Source organism: Petromyzon marinus, chromosome 16, assembly GCF_048934315.1.
Source record: "Petromyzon marinus isolate PM22_M1 ecotype Great Lakes invasive population chromosome 16, UKy_Petmar_22M1.pri1.0, whole genome shotgun sequence".
In the NCBI taxonomy this organism is placed as follows: Eukaryota; Metazoa; Chordata; class Hyperoartia; order Petromyzontiformes; family Petromyzontidae; genus Petromyzon; species Petromyzon marinus.
In genome coordinates, this window is record NC_133682.1 from 13,753,817 (window position 1) to 13,768,804 (window position 14,988).

A 14,988-nucleotide genomic window follows, 5' to 3' on the forward strand; every position below is an offset into this window, starting at 1 on the left:
GCAAGAGATGTGACACTGCTCCTCCTCTGTGCTTGTGTGATGATGTGGATCCCTTGCAAGGACATCTGGTGCTCCGCGGAAAACGTCAAACTGAACCGTTTGTGGAAGATAAAGTCTAGGTTGTCACAAGTGCCAATGCAGTTGCTAGATTACTCATTAATATATTTAATGAAGGAATGCTGTCATGGTGTGTAATGGTTCTCACACTGGACTTGCAATCCGGAGGTCGCTGATTCATTCTCCCAGCATTGCAGTTGAAACAATGGGCAAGTTTTTAACCCTTTTCCATTCCGAGATATCTGCAAGTTGCAGAGTGGGTGTCCCGTTCACTACTTAATCTCGGAACGCGCAAGCGTTTAGCTTAATTTAATTCAGAGAGGCATAGCGCCACTGTTTTTCAAGACATTGTACTCGTCACAAAGAACTGTCACGACACAACCGCATTCGATTATAGCCATCGCCAAAGTGTGCCACGCACCCTCCTACATGGCCTTGTGGGAGCCTCAATCTATCTTCTGACCTGAAGACGTCCTGATAAAGTTATTTTATTTATAAAATCTGATGTCGTACATGTACATACGTCTTTGGAATGGAAAAGGCTTAAATACCCTTCCCCACCAGATTGTATGTGCTGAGAGATAGTGGAAACTCCCACCTCTTCCAAGACGTCTGCCCTGCATGGAAGAATAGACGAAATACCTTCGTAAGGGGCTTTTTGGAGCTCCCACTTGTGGAAGCCCGCATGAGGTTTAGAGTAATGTCATGAAGAATTATTGTTATTATTATTTGTAGTTCCTCTCAATAAACACTGTCACACGGCATTGTGGGCCAATGTCAGGACAGCATCCTCACTGTGCACGTCAGACAAAATGTGCGAGAGAATCTTTTGGTGAGTGGCTGTTCAACGAGCAATTTAAGTAGACCACATTCTAATTACAATGCGCAATATTCACAGACTTCCACAACATTGCATGAGACAATGTAGATAGAGACCGACCCTGTGTAATTACTGACCAGTCAACAGATTGTGCTTACAGTTTAGTCTCATTTACTATTTATTTAAGCAACTATGCAAAGGATAATATGTGGTATACTATAGAAACACATGTTAAACTCGTGAAAACACATTCATAGATGTTTGCATTCAGATGTATACAAGGCAATATCTGGCCACTACAATAATTGACACAATAATTCTTAGTCACTGTGGATATTGAAATGCGGTTGTCCTGGCTTTGGATGTCATTTGTTTGTAGGCTCCTCAGGCAGGAAAAGCTGCAGTGGTTGGACCGGGCAGTCTGAATGTTAATATTAATGTTCTTAAGCAGCATCTGCTTGGGCAGATCAAATTTGGACCAAATGGAGTTGATTGGAGTAGAGTGGACTTGCAAATAAGTGGTAACAGTAAGGCTAAGGATTTGAAGTTTTACGGTACTCTTATGCCTCAGAAGTTCAACACGCCTTACGTCATCACATCTCATCTCAACCATTCCAGTGCCTGGCTGTAGTCTAGCCGAGGGGACCCTCAGTGGAAGCTATCCCCACACAATGTCAACGCAACACTGGCCTTGAAATGAGCAATAGTCAGCCAGTAATAATCGTGCAAGTACCATATTGTCATTTATAAATTATGACAATTTTTGAGACTATGACCACAGCACACATAGCTTAGTTTTTTTTAGTAATGTCACAGGATCTTGAACGTCCACTGTGAAGCAGACTGCGTGTAATGTATTGTTTAATTCACCCTACTCGGCGATTCCCATTGGGTTTCGTGGATAGCAGCTTCCTTCTAGAGGAACATTGTTGGAAGCCAGTAACATGGTTCTCAAAAAAATGTCTGATATTACTGTGGTGATGAAGTTTGTTTTCAGCTGCAAATATTTTCCATGCTTGTCACTCCTTGTCCATGTATCTACATATCCTCTGTGATGGGAGGTTCGAAAGTTCGTAATGCAGAATATGTCAAAGCGAAATAAATGTAGTCAAGGAAAATAATCGTGAATGAGGTGTATATTTTTTGTGGAGAACAAGATATATGATCCTTATGTTGGTACCCCGGGGTACCAAATATTACAAAATGTCTGAGGCAATTAAATATTTTATTTCTCGGACACTATTTTTTTTCCAGGGGTATACTCAACTCTGCAACTGGGGTACCAATCAATCCGAAATCAGTGCTGGTGATGGGGAATCCAGGCCATTATCTACCTTTCTCAGCGCTCTCAATGAGATCGAGGATTTAAAAAAAGTAATTTGAATCCAACTTCATCGCGACTAGCTGAGAGAAGCACATCCTCTCGTTCATGTCGAGCACGTCAGCATCTGCGGCAGGAGCGGTATCCTCCGCGGCAGGTGTCTCTTCCTCGGTGGCAGACCCATTATCTTCGGTGGCAGAAGCGGCGAAATTCATGACGGGTGCATCATCTGCTTCCAGGACGGCGTCCTCGCGATTGTCCATGTTATCGAGCGTCGAAAGCATTCATTGGACGGGCAGTGTTCGTGGTTCGTAGCAGACCGTGCCTCGTCGCATTGCTCGTGAATGGTGCAATCACAAGATGACGTCGTTGCAGCATGTGATCGCCAAGCTGGGTCAAGAAGTGATTATCAATATTCAGAATGATTTGGCGTCGATGACCATCATCCAGAACGGATAAGAATGGCAGCATTCTGAGGGGATCATTATTAGCATGATCCAGTCGGGGCTATCGGAAATTGAGATTAATTCGATCATCCCTGTCGGCGGTTCCAATGTCGCGCATCTACGTAAGGTTCTCAAAGATGGAATTGACACTCTTCATATGCAACACGCTCCTGTGGTCTCACATCACACGCTTGCCAATGCTGATCTCGACGCCATCAAACGGGACTCCGAAACATGGGAGGTTGAAGATGGCTTTCTCTGTGCTCATCGGCGACCCAAACAATACCTCATCGTGCTGAAGATCATGTGGACCTAATTCTATCGGTGATACAAGGTCAAGATGGAGGCCCAGGACTGTTGTTTCGTGTCCTTTTCAAGATGGATTCAGTACGTCCACATGTACTATTCTGGTCTTAGCTTGACGCATACAGCCGAAGACGTTTACGACTGCTGCGTTAGAATCAATATCTAGCTCGAATGCAAGGATCTTCTGGATGATGAACGTAAACGCCTACTGCAGTCGGCCAGCACAGAACGGTGTCCAAATTCGTCAAGGAGTATGTCAAACAACACACTCCTTATCAGAAAGTCCTTGACACCGTCATTCCGAATACTATGACGATAACAACGACGCAGCGGGTGTCGACCCGAGTAGACTGCCTGTCAGTACAGGAATCAAACGGCCTTCCCACTATCCAGATTCAGATTGAGGATTTTGGCGGTAGCTTCGCCATGCCGCACTATGGTCACATTTGCCCGTCCACGGATTGCTTCAATTCCAACCTGATGGTCCAGAACTTCGTCCTAGTGGACATCACGAGTGGTTGCAACAACGTCGTTTTCTATGATGAGCGTGCACAAGAAAAGGATGCAGACGCACTGTGCAGCCTCCACTTCGTGTACCAGATGAAGCTGCTCACCATGAAGATGGCCTGCATGATGCCAAGCACTTTGCTTGTACTATGGTACCCCGGAGTACCGCCATAAGGTTCATATGTGAATGCAGCAACATAACAGTGTGAGGGCATTATTAATGCAGCGCCTCAAGCCCATATTCACCAGATTTTAATTTATCTCTTTTTGGTTGACGCTTTTAAAAATAAGGTTTCAAGGAATACTAAACTTTTTGAATAATAGCATCCATTTTGCCGAGAGATGGGTTATTCTGTCAAAAAGTGCAGTGCACATAAGTTCAGGATCAGCTTTGCACATGTCTGAATCAGATTGGTTTTATAATCAGGCCAAGTTAAAATGATTAAATTTTTAAGGAGTTATATGAAAAATCCCTGTAGCAGTCATGGAAGAATTTGCCCCAATGATTTGTCTGTGCATTTATTTAAAGAATTTGAACAAAAAGACCCTTTATAAAGAATCAGAATTAGGACATGTATTTATACTGGAGGAATCTGATGAGCTATAAAGCTTTTTTCACAGATGTATAGTAGGGGCAGGTAAGAACGTTAAAACAACAAGCAGTAAAAAATAAGATCGTAGTGCAGAGTACAGGAAAGGTAAACAAATCACCCAGACACATACAAATACATCTAAACCATCCCCATCCTATCAGGCAAAGCCCACTGAGGTATTAACTTCTTTTTTAGAAGCGACCTGGCCACAAATGATAGCTCAACAAAGCGGTCCATCATTTGGACACCAGGAGCACCAACATAATCTCAATGTGTGAATAAAATCAGGCACCATAAGTAAAGCATTAAATGAATAACAAAAGATGGCCATGTGTTGCAGGGCTCAGAGCAGTGAGCAAGCACTACTACATTCTTAAAATATATATTTTACTAGGTAACGTCCAATGAGCTATTAGCTCTTTTTCAGAAGCGGCCTGCCCAAAAAAGCGGCTTATCATATGTAGGAATATATAGCAGCAGCCAAATAATCTAAAGTCGTGTTTCTTAATGTGGTGGGATTAAACCGAAATACCTGTAGAAACATCCACGTAAACAGGGGGAGAACATGCAAATTCCAAATATACAGGCGTCAGGGTCCGGGATCAAACCCATGGCCTCCTGAATAACATGCAAGGGAGTTAACATCTCGCCATTGCAGCGAGAGGGAACGATTCTGGGTTAGAATGCCACTCTAGCCCCAATTATAAATTTGTCTAATCAATAATTACAAGAAAATCACTTTGTTATTCACTTAATTTGGTTAAATTCAGACTCCAAGATAAAAATAAAATGCTGGTTTTACCGCCAGGTGACAAAATATGTCTCTATAGAAGGGCAAATGAAAAAGTGTCCCCGGCGAGTGTGAGGATTTAAAAGGTCCCTTGCAGGGATTGCAGACGCATTTCTACATAGCATTGTGTGGCCCATTTGATCATACACGGGGTTACACCATACTCAAAGAGTTTCATATGGATACTTCATATCATCATGTGATGGCATGATCACCATTGGACAATTGGAATATAAATGAAATTTAAATGAGCAAAATACAAATTCTAGAAAATGTATCCTCAAAAAAAGACAGTATATTGTATATCCAAATAGTGAACCTTTGCAATTGTTGTTTGCCTGTACTTATTACTTAAATCAAATTAATGTTCCACAACAGTATATGACTAAAATTAAATAAGCAACAACATGTTTGAAAACAATTGTCATCTAAAACGCATGTCTATAACAATACAATACATATGGTATAGAATGGCTATAACAATATTGACTACTGCCAACAAGTGGTGTGTTGCAGTAAACACAGACCTCACATGTTCATCCAGCTTCATCAATGAACAATTTTTTCACCTGTTGTTAAAACTTATCCAGACTGGGACCTTGAGACTTATTAACCCTTTGTACAGAAGACCTAATAAGCATAGTTGTTTGGGTATGTCTCTGTTTTGTTAATCAAATATACATATTATAATCTACGACACCGGTAGCACAATAGCCCATGTTAGAATATAATTATTTTAAAGATTAACACTATAGCAGAAAAAATGATGGCCCGATTACCTGGGTGGATTCCTGCCTGACTGAGTGCCACGATCCCAAGTGCGCATGCACGGCGTTGACGTCACCGCAAATGAAAAAATTAAGCCAGATAATAAGACAAATCAACTGTCTTCTAACTGGCTGAGAGGCAAGGGCCGAGTTGGAACAAAGCCACAGAGCCATTTTCCTATGAATGCCCTGGCCTCTTTCCCTCTATTCCAGTGGTCCTTCACCTTAACTGCAGCCTTGCACCCCTGGTTCTCAATCGTTATTTTTTATGTAGATAAATAGGTTTGATGAAATAAAGTAGTTGTACTTATGTGCCCGTGCTAAATTAGTTTTTTTATGATTTGCTATCTAAAATTAATCTGGCCATATCTCACACTCCCAGAAAGGGCATCTCACACCTGCAAGAAGTGCGTGCACACCAGGCAGTGCCACATTATGCTAGTGCAGGGCCTGTAGCATCTAAACATATTAAAGTCAAAAATTGTCTGTGGGTTTGTATGTGACTTTGTGGGTGTTCACGCGCTTGCGAAGGATTTGGCTCTCCAACGGTGGGGTTTACATATTCTTAGCTCTTTCGGTAAAGTCACGTTGAAGGGAAGCAATAAAATAATAAAATATATAAAACAATAAAAATTCTCACGACGTTTCGACCATAACACAAACGGTCGTCATCAGGTGTGAAAAAAAAAACAACGGCAAGAAACATTTGAAAGAAGTGTCGGTTTGCATTAATTAATGTATTTTAAAACGGCGTATTTATTTATTTATAAAAAAAACGTCAGCGCTACGCGCAGCGATTTGGCAGTTTATTTAGAAGGACTAGTCCATCTATGTTCTGAAAAGAGGAGGGGGGAGACGAAAAATTAATGTATGCTGTCTGAAAGCCACCGTAAGCGTGAACAATCAATTAAGACCTGAAATGGTTTATCAAATCCTTCCAATGATTGCTAAGCCACAATCCATCTTCTCGGTTGAAATTGTCTCTGTGCTTGTATATGTGGATAGCCTCATGAACGAATCTCTCATGGTAGCCAGATGGCTTACAAATAACCTCTTGGAAAAGTCAATGTCATGTGAGCCTACTGAATTATAACAATGATCTGCCACGACCGAGGTGTTGGTCCTTCCGTGTTTAAGGTCTGCTTTGTGTTCATGGCGTTTGGTTTCTCCAATGTAACTACTACCACAGAGGCAACTTAGTTTGTAGACACCATGGTACTGTATGTCCGGAATCACATCTTTTACAGACGGAACCAGATCACGGATTTTATGTAATGTGTTGAAACGGACCTGGATCTTGTGTTTAATCAAGATTTTGGAGATCTTTTTTGTGATCCCCGCAATGTAGGATAAAATGATGGTTTTGAAAGGCTCCTCAAGAGGGTCCTTCTTCATGGTTTGAGTGATAGCTTTGCGTATTCTATAGTCGGAGTAACCATTAGCCTTAAGAGCTTGGTGTACGTGCTTGAGTTCACTGCCTATGTGTTCCTGGTCGGATATGCATTGGGCTCTATGGTACAGAGTCTTGATAAGAGAATTCTTCTGTGATGGATGGTGGTGGGAATCCGGTTTCAGATAAGCATCCGTATGGGTAGCTTTCCTGTAGACAGAGTGGCTCATTGAACCCTCAGGTCTCTTTTTTATTAGGACATCCAAAAAAGGTAGCTTGCCATCTTTTTCGACTTCCATGGTAAATCTGATGGCTGGGTGTATGGAATTGATGTGGTCGAAGAATTGGTCTAGTGCAGGCCGGCCATGTGGCGAGATGACAAAAGTGTCATCCACGTACCTCTTCCATAAGGTTGGGCGCAGAGTGGCAGTCTGGATGACGTCAGTCTCAAATTTCTCCATGAAAATGTTAGCTATAACCGGAGATAGGGGGGAGCCCATTGGGGTGCCCTCAGTTTGTTTGTAGAAAGTTCCATACCAAGTGAAGTATGTATTGGTTAAACAGTGTCTCACCAGGGGGGGTACCTCAGTGTTTAGTTCTTGATGAACCAAGTCTTCAATGATTGCGATGGTGTCAGGTACAGGAACCTTGGTGAATAAGGAAACTACATCAAAACTGACAAGCAGGTCGTTTGGGGACAGGGAAATACCCTTGATTGTCGATATAATTTTGTACCGCAGAGGTGGTTTTTCCAGTGAAAGGACGCAGGATTTCAGACAAAATACGAGCCAGTTTGTAGGTGGGGGAGTTGATAGTAGAGACGATGGGACGAAGGGGTGTATCTATTTTATGTATTTTTGGTAAGCCATATAATCTTGGTGGCCTGGCAGCAGAAGGTTTCAACGAAAACTGTTTAGATTGATCAATTAATGCAGTTGAAGCAGAAATTATTTTGTTGGTTTGTGTGACGAAGCTGTTGGTGGGATCTCTTTTTATTTTTGTATAACTACCATCGTCGCGTAATTCTATAGTACTATAATACCTTCAACTATTAAATAAAAATAGCCAGGTACCACGCCGTAAGCCCTGCCGTGAGCAAGCGCTATTCCTTTTTCACATCCGTCAAATTTAAATTAGTTTAATGATCAATTTAGTGCGATTTTTTTTGCGCTATATCTTTATTTACTTATGACGCATGCACGACCATAAGAACTCATGCGCCTTTGGTAGGGGAGGTGGCCGATGCCAAGTTGGACACCTTTGGTGGGAGTGAGGGGGACATTTTCTTTCGCGTAAAAAATGCTAGAAAAATACACTAAACGCTGAGCTTAAATCTTCACTGTTGTGATGTCCCCCCCACCCCGATGCGTGCAGTTGGTACTACTATACAGTCGCTAGATGCTACCACTATAGGCCGTAGATATTACTGCAGAGGGGCCAGGGAGATCGTGGCTGGGTGGGGGGGGGGGGGGTCAGGGGTAGCAGCCCAGCCACAGCCTGCCAAGGTGCCACCTCGGCCGGCTGGACAATCTAGGCGAGGCCGAAGGACTAGGCCTCACCATGCCACTCTGTCAGGTGAGTACTTTGTGCTATAGAGTCGATAAATACTGCTATAGAGTCAGCATGTACTACTATAGTGATAGCAGGTATCACCACATTCGGTATGCACTGCTGTAATCATCGCAGGTACCACCACAGTCAGTACGCACTGCTGTTAGATTTTTAAGAGTAGTTTTTAAATATTAAATAAATAACACTTTCATATTAAAACACACATTTTTTACTTGCTTAGTGAAGTAATTGTATTTTTTCATTTGCTATACAGCCAGATAATACGACACCCAGTCGTTCATAATAGTTGAAGGCAGTATAGTGCTATAGTAATAGAGCAAGTGCAGAATCATTTAATCGGAATTGATAGCTTGAAAGCATTTAGCACAGGGCCCTTGAAAGTGTGGGGCCCGTAGTATATGCTACTTTTGCAACTAGGATAATCCGGCACTGACACCAGGTTAAGAACCACTGCTCTATTCCATACCCAAACACCTTCCTCTCCCTCCTCCTTTATGCTGGCTTTTCTTAGCGACTGTGGCCTAGTTTTCTGACTCCTGAGCAGTGGTACCTTTGCTGTATAAAAATGTAACCTTTACACCTGGGCTTAATATCTCACGGGATGTTTTCTGGGGTATTCCAACCCCTCAAACACACCCAAATCTGAGTGCTGGACAGCTCTGGCTGTAATTGATAACAACGTAAGAACATTCTAATTTAGATGCAGTTAAATAACGCATACAATGTAACTTGGTACTTGAAAATGCTGGGAAATTACCTGCAAATAAATTGGGATTTACACATTGCAATTTCAAAAAACTTGGTAGGACCCTCTTGAAATAGAGTTGAGATTCATTGAGATTCTTGGGTGAACAAGCATACTATTTGTTCAGCACGCAACAGCACTGCCCATTATACTACGCCGGAGGTGCGGATCAAACACATCAAGCAACTCCATTTGTGCCATCGCATCAGCTGCTGTGTTTTACCAGTAGCTTTTCAAATACTGTAGGAGAGTGATAAACACTCATTTTGGCAGTCAATGGTAATAAGTAATAAATAATGCTCTCTAGCAAGGGTGACTAGCGATACAGTAGCCTGCATAATCGCACCTACGATTAGCACGGCTACGTACGGTGCAAAAGATCAACACACATACATAGAGATGCGTTGAATCCCATTCGGCATACTGGGGTGAGTGTAGCAGCTACTTGTAGTTGCGGGAGTCACGTGAAAAATTATATACATATACAAATTAAAAAAATATATTTTTTTACACTTGCAATTTGATACTTATTTTGAGCTAAAAGAATAAACCTTAATGAATGAATGGATCAGTGCACCATTGCACCCTAAGTTAGTGCGGAGCGGCACTGTGCTTGCCAGGCTGATCGCGATCGTGCACCAGCTTATCCAATTGATTTGCATGGGCGGTGTAGCGTAGGGGGGATGCATGTTACTCGTATTCCCAATCTGAAGGCGTTTGCTACGGGGTGGCTGGTTGAGAAAGGTGCGATTTCGCACAGAATCCCAGGCACACCGCTGAGTTGCAAATTAACCGGCGATAATCAGATAATTAGTGCTGGAAGCTGTGCACACTTGTGCCCAACCCTAGCCTAATGCAGAGTAAATTATTTTCAATGGCATCCTGCCCAATTAACAAAATAGCCGACATTAGGAGCGAGGTTGGCACGTGCCAGGGATTTACTTTGCGCTGGCTTATCATAATCAATTATGTTCTTGCCAGTAGAAATGTGAGGAAAATGCTGAAACAACATAACAAAAACAAAACAAAAACATGCTCTGATAATATATGCATTGTCTTTTAAACTGATTGGTCCACACCAGAAACACCTTTCCTTTTTTTTTGCATGTTCACCACAAGTACGTGTAGTTAATGCAGACAGGATTCCTTGAATAAGGATTCTGTTTGGTGTTTTAACATCTTGACACCTGTTTTATTGCCGGAAAGGGTAAAACCTATTGTTATAATTTAATACTGGCAAGAAAGGTCCCATATTATGCTGAAAATGTTTCTAAAAAATATTCAGTACCTTATTTACATATGGCTTCACGTGCAAGATGTGGTAATAGTCATTACAGGAAGATGTGAATAATTATTTTAACTGTGGTCTTACAAATTGAAGATGTTATTTTACAGTATTTACTACATGGGCCACAAAGTTGACAGTTTAGATATGTCCATCAGCTGATCATTTTTACGAGGGATTTTAACAACGTGAGCTGTTGTAGAGCATTATGGATAAACCATAAATAACCAGAACTCGTTTCTGTGTCCCCACTTACAAAACGTGTTAGTCCATCGGCCTATTGGCTTTTAATGCCAGTATTATCCGGCAGCATTTGTTTAAGCAAGCAAACTTTGAACTGGTTTTGGTTTCAGCAGATTCTGCAGATGAGACTAAAACATGTTATATATATATTTACCAGTGTTTTAGCCTCAAACCAAAATTGAAATATCATTCAGAATAGCAAGGTACAGTATTTTCTATAACCTATGACAAATTCGAAATTTATAAACTGATTTATTAAAAGTATTCTTGAATTTTTCCTTTCATTTGTCGAACCGCGAACAACTATGCATCAACCAATTAACAAGTTAGAGTCAATGTGACAGGTGACTGCATTGAGAGGTATTTCAATCTCATGGCCACTTCTCATGGATAATTCATCCACTCGTGTCTGCATATGTCGCAGTCTGGGCATTGATGAAGGAGGCCTAGGTCAAAACTCAGACACGCTACGTTTACAAATGATGGTTCAGCCAATCAAGATTGATTGCTTTAAGAAAGGTTCAACACACTAAACATTTGCTTCATATGAGCCATGATTGAGGCTCTTTCTGTTCGTTAATTGCCTTCTTGTCTTAAGATAATTACAATTCTTACAGATTTTGATTTGGTTATTCTAAGCTGGAGTGCATTAATTATTGCAAATAACTGGCCTTAAAAATTCGCTACATGAAGCGGTTAGAATAATGGGAATTTTGTACTATCGCTGACAGATTATTATTTTTTATAGAGCTACGTTAACTAAATATAAAAGGAATAGTAACAGAGTGCTTAATGCACCTGTACTATGAACTTTGAAACCTGAGTTAAATTATAATCAGCCATCAGTGGCGGGTAATATCTAAACTGATTCTGGACGCCCCTTCACCAACGTGCAATGACCCAGTGCAGTGAAGTATGGTAGAAAAAATCCCATAATTCACAAGATGCACGAAAGTCTTTATCCAGGTTTGTATTGACAAAGGGCTGAAAACTTAATTTAACATTTTTTCACAATAGTTAGTATTTTACCAATAAAAAATTTAAAATAAGTCCATAGGTGATAACAGTACTCAAATAATATGAAAATGCCTATAAAAAATGTAATATATTTATAAGGTAATGCTTAATTACATTTTAACACTTATGCTAGGAGAAGGTTACATTGCAATGTTTGGGCAATTTATTTATTGAAGGCATGTGGCAGGATTCAGGAATATATAGAGAATACTGAAATGTATAGATTTGTGAACCCACTTGCTGTACTGCTATCTCGTTGCCACTCTGCACCCTGTCAGGTTTGGGAATTTTCACCCAAAATACACTTAGCACTATGATTGAATAAAGTAGCCCAATAATACGCGACTATATTTCACATCAGTAGGAATACAGTGTGTTTACAGTTGCGTTGTTTCGAATATAATTGTCGACTCAACAGTTGCAATCGCAACAAAACCACATGCAGCAATGATGCATGAATGGCTTGACTCTGGTTGGCGTTGCACCACGTGTTGTTCGGCATCACGTGGACATCAGAGAGTAAAAGACAACTAAAGAATGTGGTGTTGAGAGATGATGCCCCTTAATAATGTATTGTTTATGAACTCTCAATGCAAAAACAGTCCAAGTAATAATGCAGCATTCATTCAACAGTTTGTACTTGTGGAATTGTGAATCTTTCCCGTGGGCTTTACTAATTATAAACTCTTTGAGGACTTGCAGTTCTCTGGTGCACACACATCTCCAATTTCGGCTCTGGGTTAAAAAAGTAGCACTTTTAAAAAGTATACATCATTGTTTTCAGTGGCTCTGGTGGCCAAATTCATTGTTATAAAAATATACATCCAGTGTCTAAGTTATTAAGTGTTACTTATGAGGCTTAATCCACTCCATTGGGCACTTAAAACCCATATGACCATGCTGGTAGGCACAGTAGCTGTCTCACTTGCCCTAATTTTTACTGGGGTACAGAGCACTTTGTACAGTCATGAAGGGAATTGGGGCATTTAATAGGTTGTTTGCATTCCCGTGGGCTCATTAATTTACAGCTTTTGATCTCGGTGGGAATTATTGTCCTGGATACTGCATGTATATTGTATCGCAGAAAGATGATATATTACCATCTGATGTCAAGTGAATAAACCCATCCAGATCATCGCATTGCATTCATGCAGACAACAATGGTACAAATGCATTGCCAGTGCCCTGTAAGGTATATGAGGAGTGCTTTGGTAAGTCTGCATATTCTACTCAAGTGTGGTGCTTGCAGCAGAGTTTTTAAATTTTTAGTTGAAGGTACGGAAGTGGCTCCCAGTGACCTCCACGTGCTGTTACGGTGAGATGAGCAAATTTCAATTCCAATGAAGCAGTGAAGTCACGCGAGAAGCAAGACAAAAACGGTCTTGCGATCAAGGCCTTAGACAACAGTATGGGGGCCGGGTACACGGCACTCTAAAGGAATTGTGCTGAATACTAACCCCGGCATTAAGGTGCATCAGCAGTCACAGGTGGCTATCTTGCAAGCTTAGTGTAAGCATTGCATGGAGTGACGCTCTCTGATATGAGGTTATTTTTTTTGTTATGAAACTATACATCTCTGATGTAAACGCAGATCTTAGTGAACAAGAGACATGTGTCAAAGTATTATTACTGGTTTTGTCTGAGTTTAATTGTTACCTATGGGAGATACTATTGATAATTATATATTCATGGTTCTTTCGGTAAAGTCACGTTGAAGGGAAACAATAACATTATAAAATATATAAAACAATAAAATTCTCACGACGTTTCGACTGCAACACAAGCAGTCATCATCGGCCACATGGCCGGCCTGCTCTAGACCAATTCTTCGACCACATCAATTCCATACACCCAGCCATCAGATTTACCATGGAAGTCGAAAAAGATGGCAAGCTACCTTTTTTGGATGTCCTAATAATAAAGAGACCTGATGGTTCAATGAGCCATTCTGTCTACAGGAAAGCTACCCATACGGATGCATATCTGAAACCGGATTCCCACCACCATCCATCATAGAAGAATAGTCTGATAGTGTGCTGTTTTTGAGTTGTACGCCTTTTGGCGTCTTCTGGTCCAACACCAGTGGAGACTAGGCTCTAAAGAAAGTCGTCTCGGGTGTGGACCAATCAAATTCAAGGACAGTGCATATTATTATCAGAGTTATCTTTTTGTTTGCATTTTGACTGCTTGTGTTGTGGTTATTGCAGACATGATGCCTTGAATAAAGGTGTCAGTTTTTTGTGCCAGTTAAAAGGGTAAAACCTATTACTATAAGAATTCTCTCATCAAGACTCTGCACCATAGAGCCCAATGCATATCCGACCAGGAACACATAGGCAGTAAACTCAAGCACGTACACCAAGCTCTTAAGGCTAATGGTTACTCCGAATATACAATCCGCAAAGCTATCACTAAAACCATGAAGAAGGACCCTCTTGAGGAGCCTTTCAAAACCATCACTTTACCCTACATTGCGGGGATCACAAAAATGATCTCCAAAATCTTGATTAAACACAAGATCCAGGTCCGTTTCAACACATTACATAAAATCCGTGATCTGGTTCCGTCTTTAAAAAATGTGATTCTGGACATACTGTACCCTGGTGTCTACAAACTAAGTTGCCTCTGTGGTAGTAGTTACATTGGAGAAACCAAACGACATGTCTCGGACCGCATTCGTGAACACAAGCAGACCTTAAACACGGTAGGCACAATACCTCGGCCGTGGCAGATCACTGTTATAATTCAGTAGGCTCACATGACATTGACTTCTCCAAGACAGAGGTCTTTGCAAGCCATCTGGCTACCATGAGAGATTCGTTCATGAGGCTATCCACATATACAAACACAGAGACAATTTCAACCGAGAAGATGGATTCTGGCTTAGCAATCATTGGAAGGACTTGATAAACCATTTCGGGTCTTAATTGATTGTTCATGCTTACGGTGGCTTTCAGACAGCATACATTAATTTTTCGTCTCCCCCCTCCTCTTTTCCGAACATAGATGGACTTGTCCATCTAAACAAACTGTCAAATCGCTATCCGTGGTGCTAACGTAAAAAAATAAATATATAAATTCAAACCGCCGCTTCTTTAAAATGTTATTGCCATTGGTTTTCACACCTGA

At 41.1% G+C, this 14,988-nt stretch overlaps 1 protein-coding gene across 4 annotated transcripts in view; it reads left to right on the top strand.

The window, feature by feature from the left end:
• Window positions 1-14,988, top strand: part of LOC116942823 (glutamate receptor 2-like) — a 217,349-nt gene that overhangs the window by 117,945 nt on the left and 84,416 nt on the right. The gene's annotated exons all lie outside the window — the stretch shown is intronic.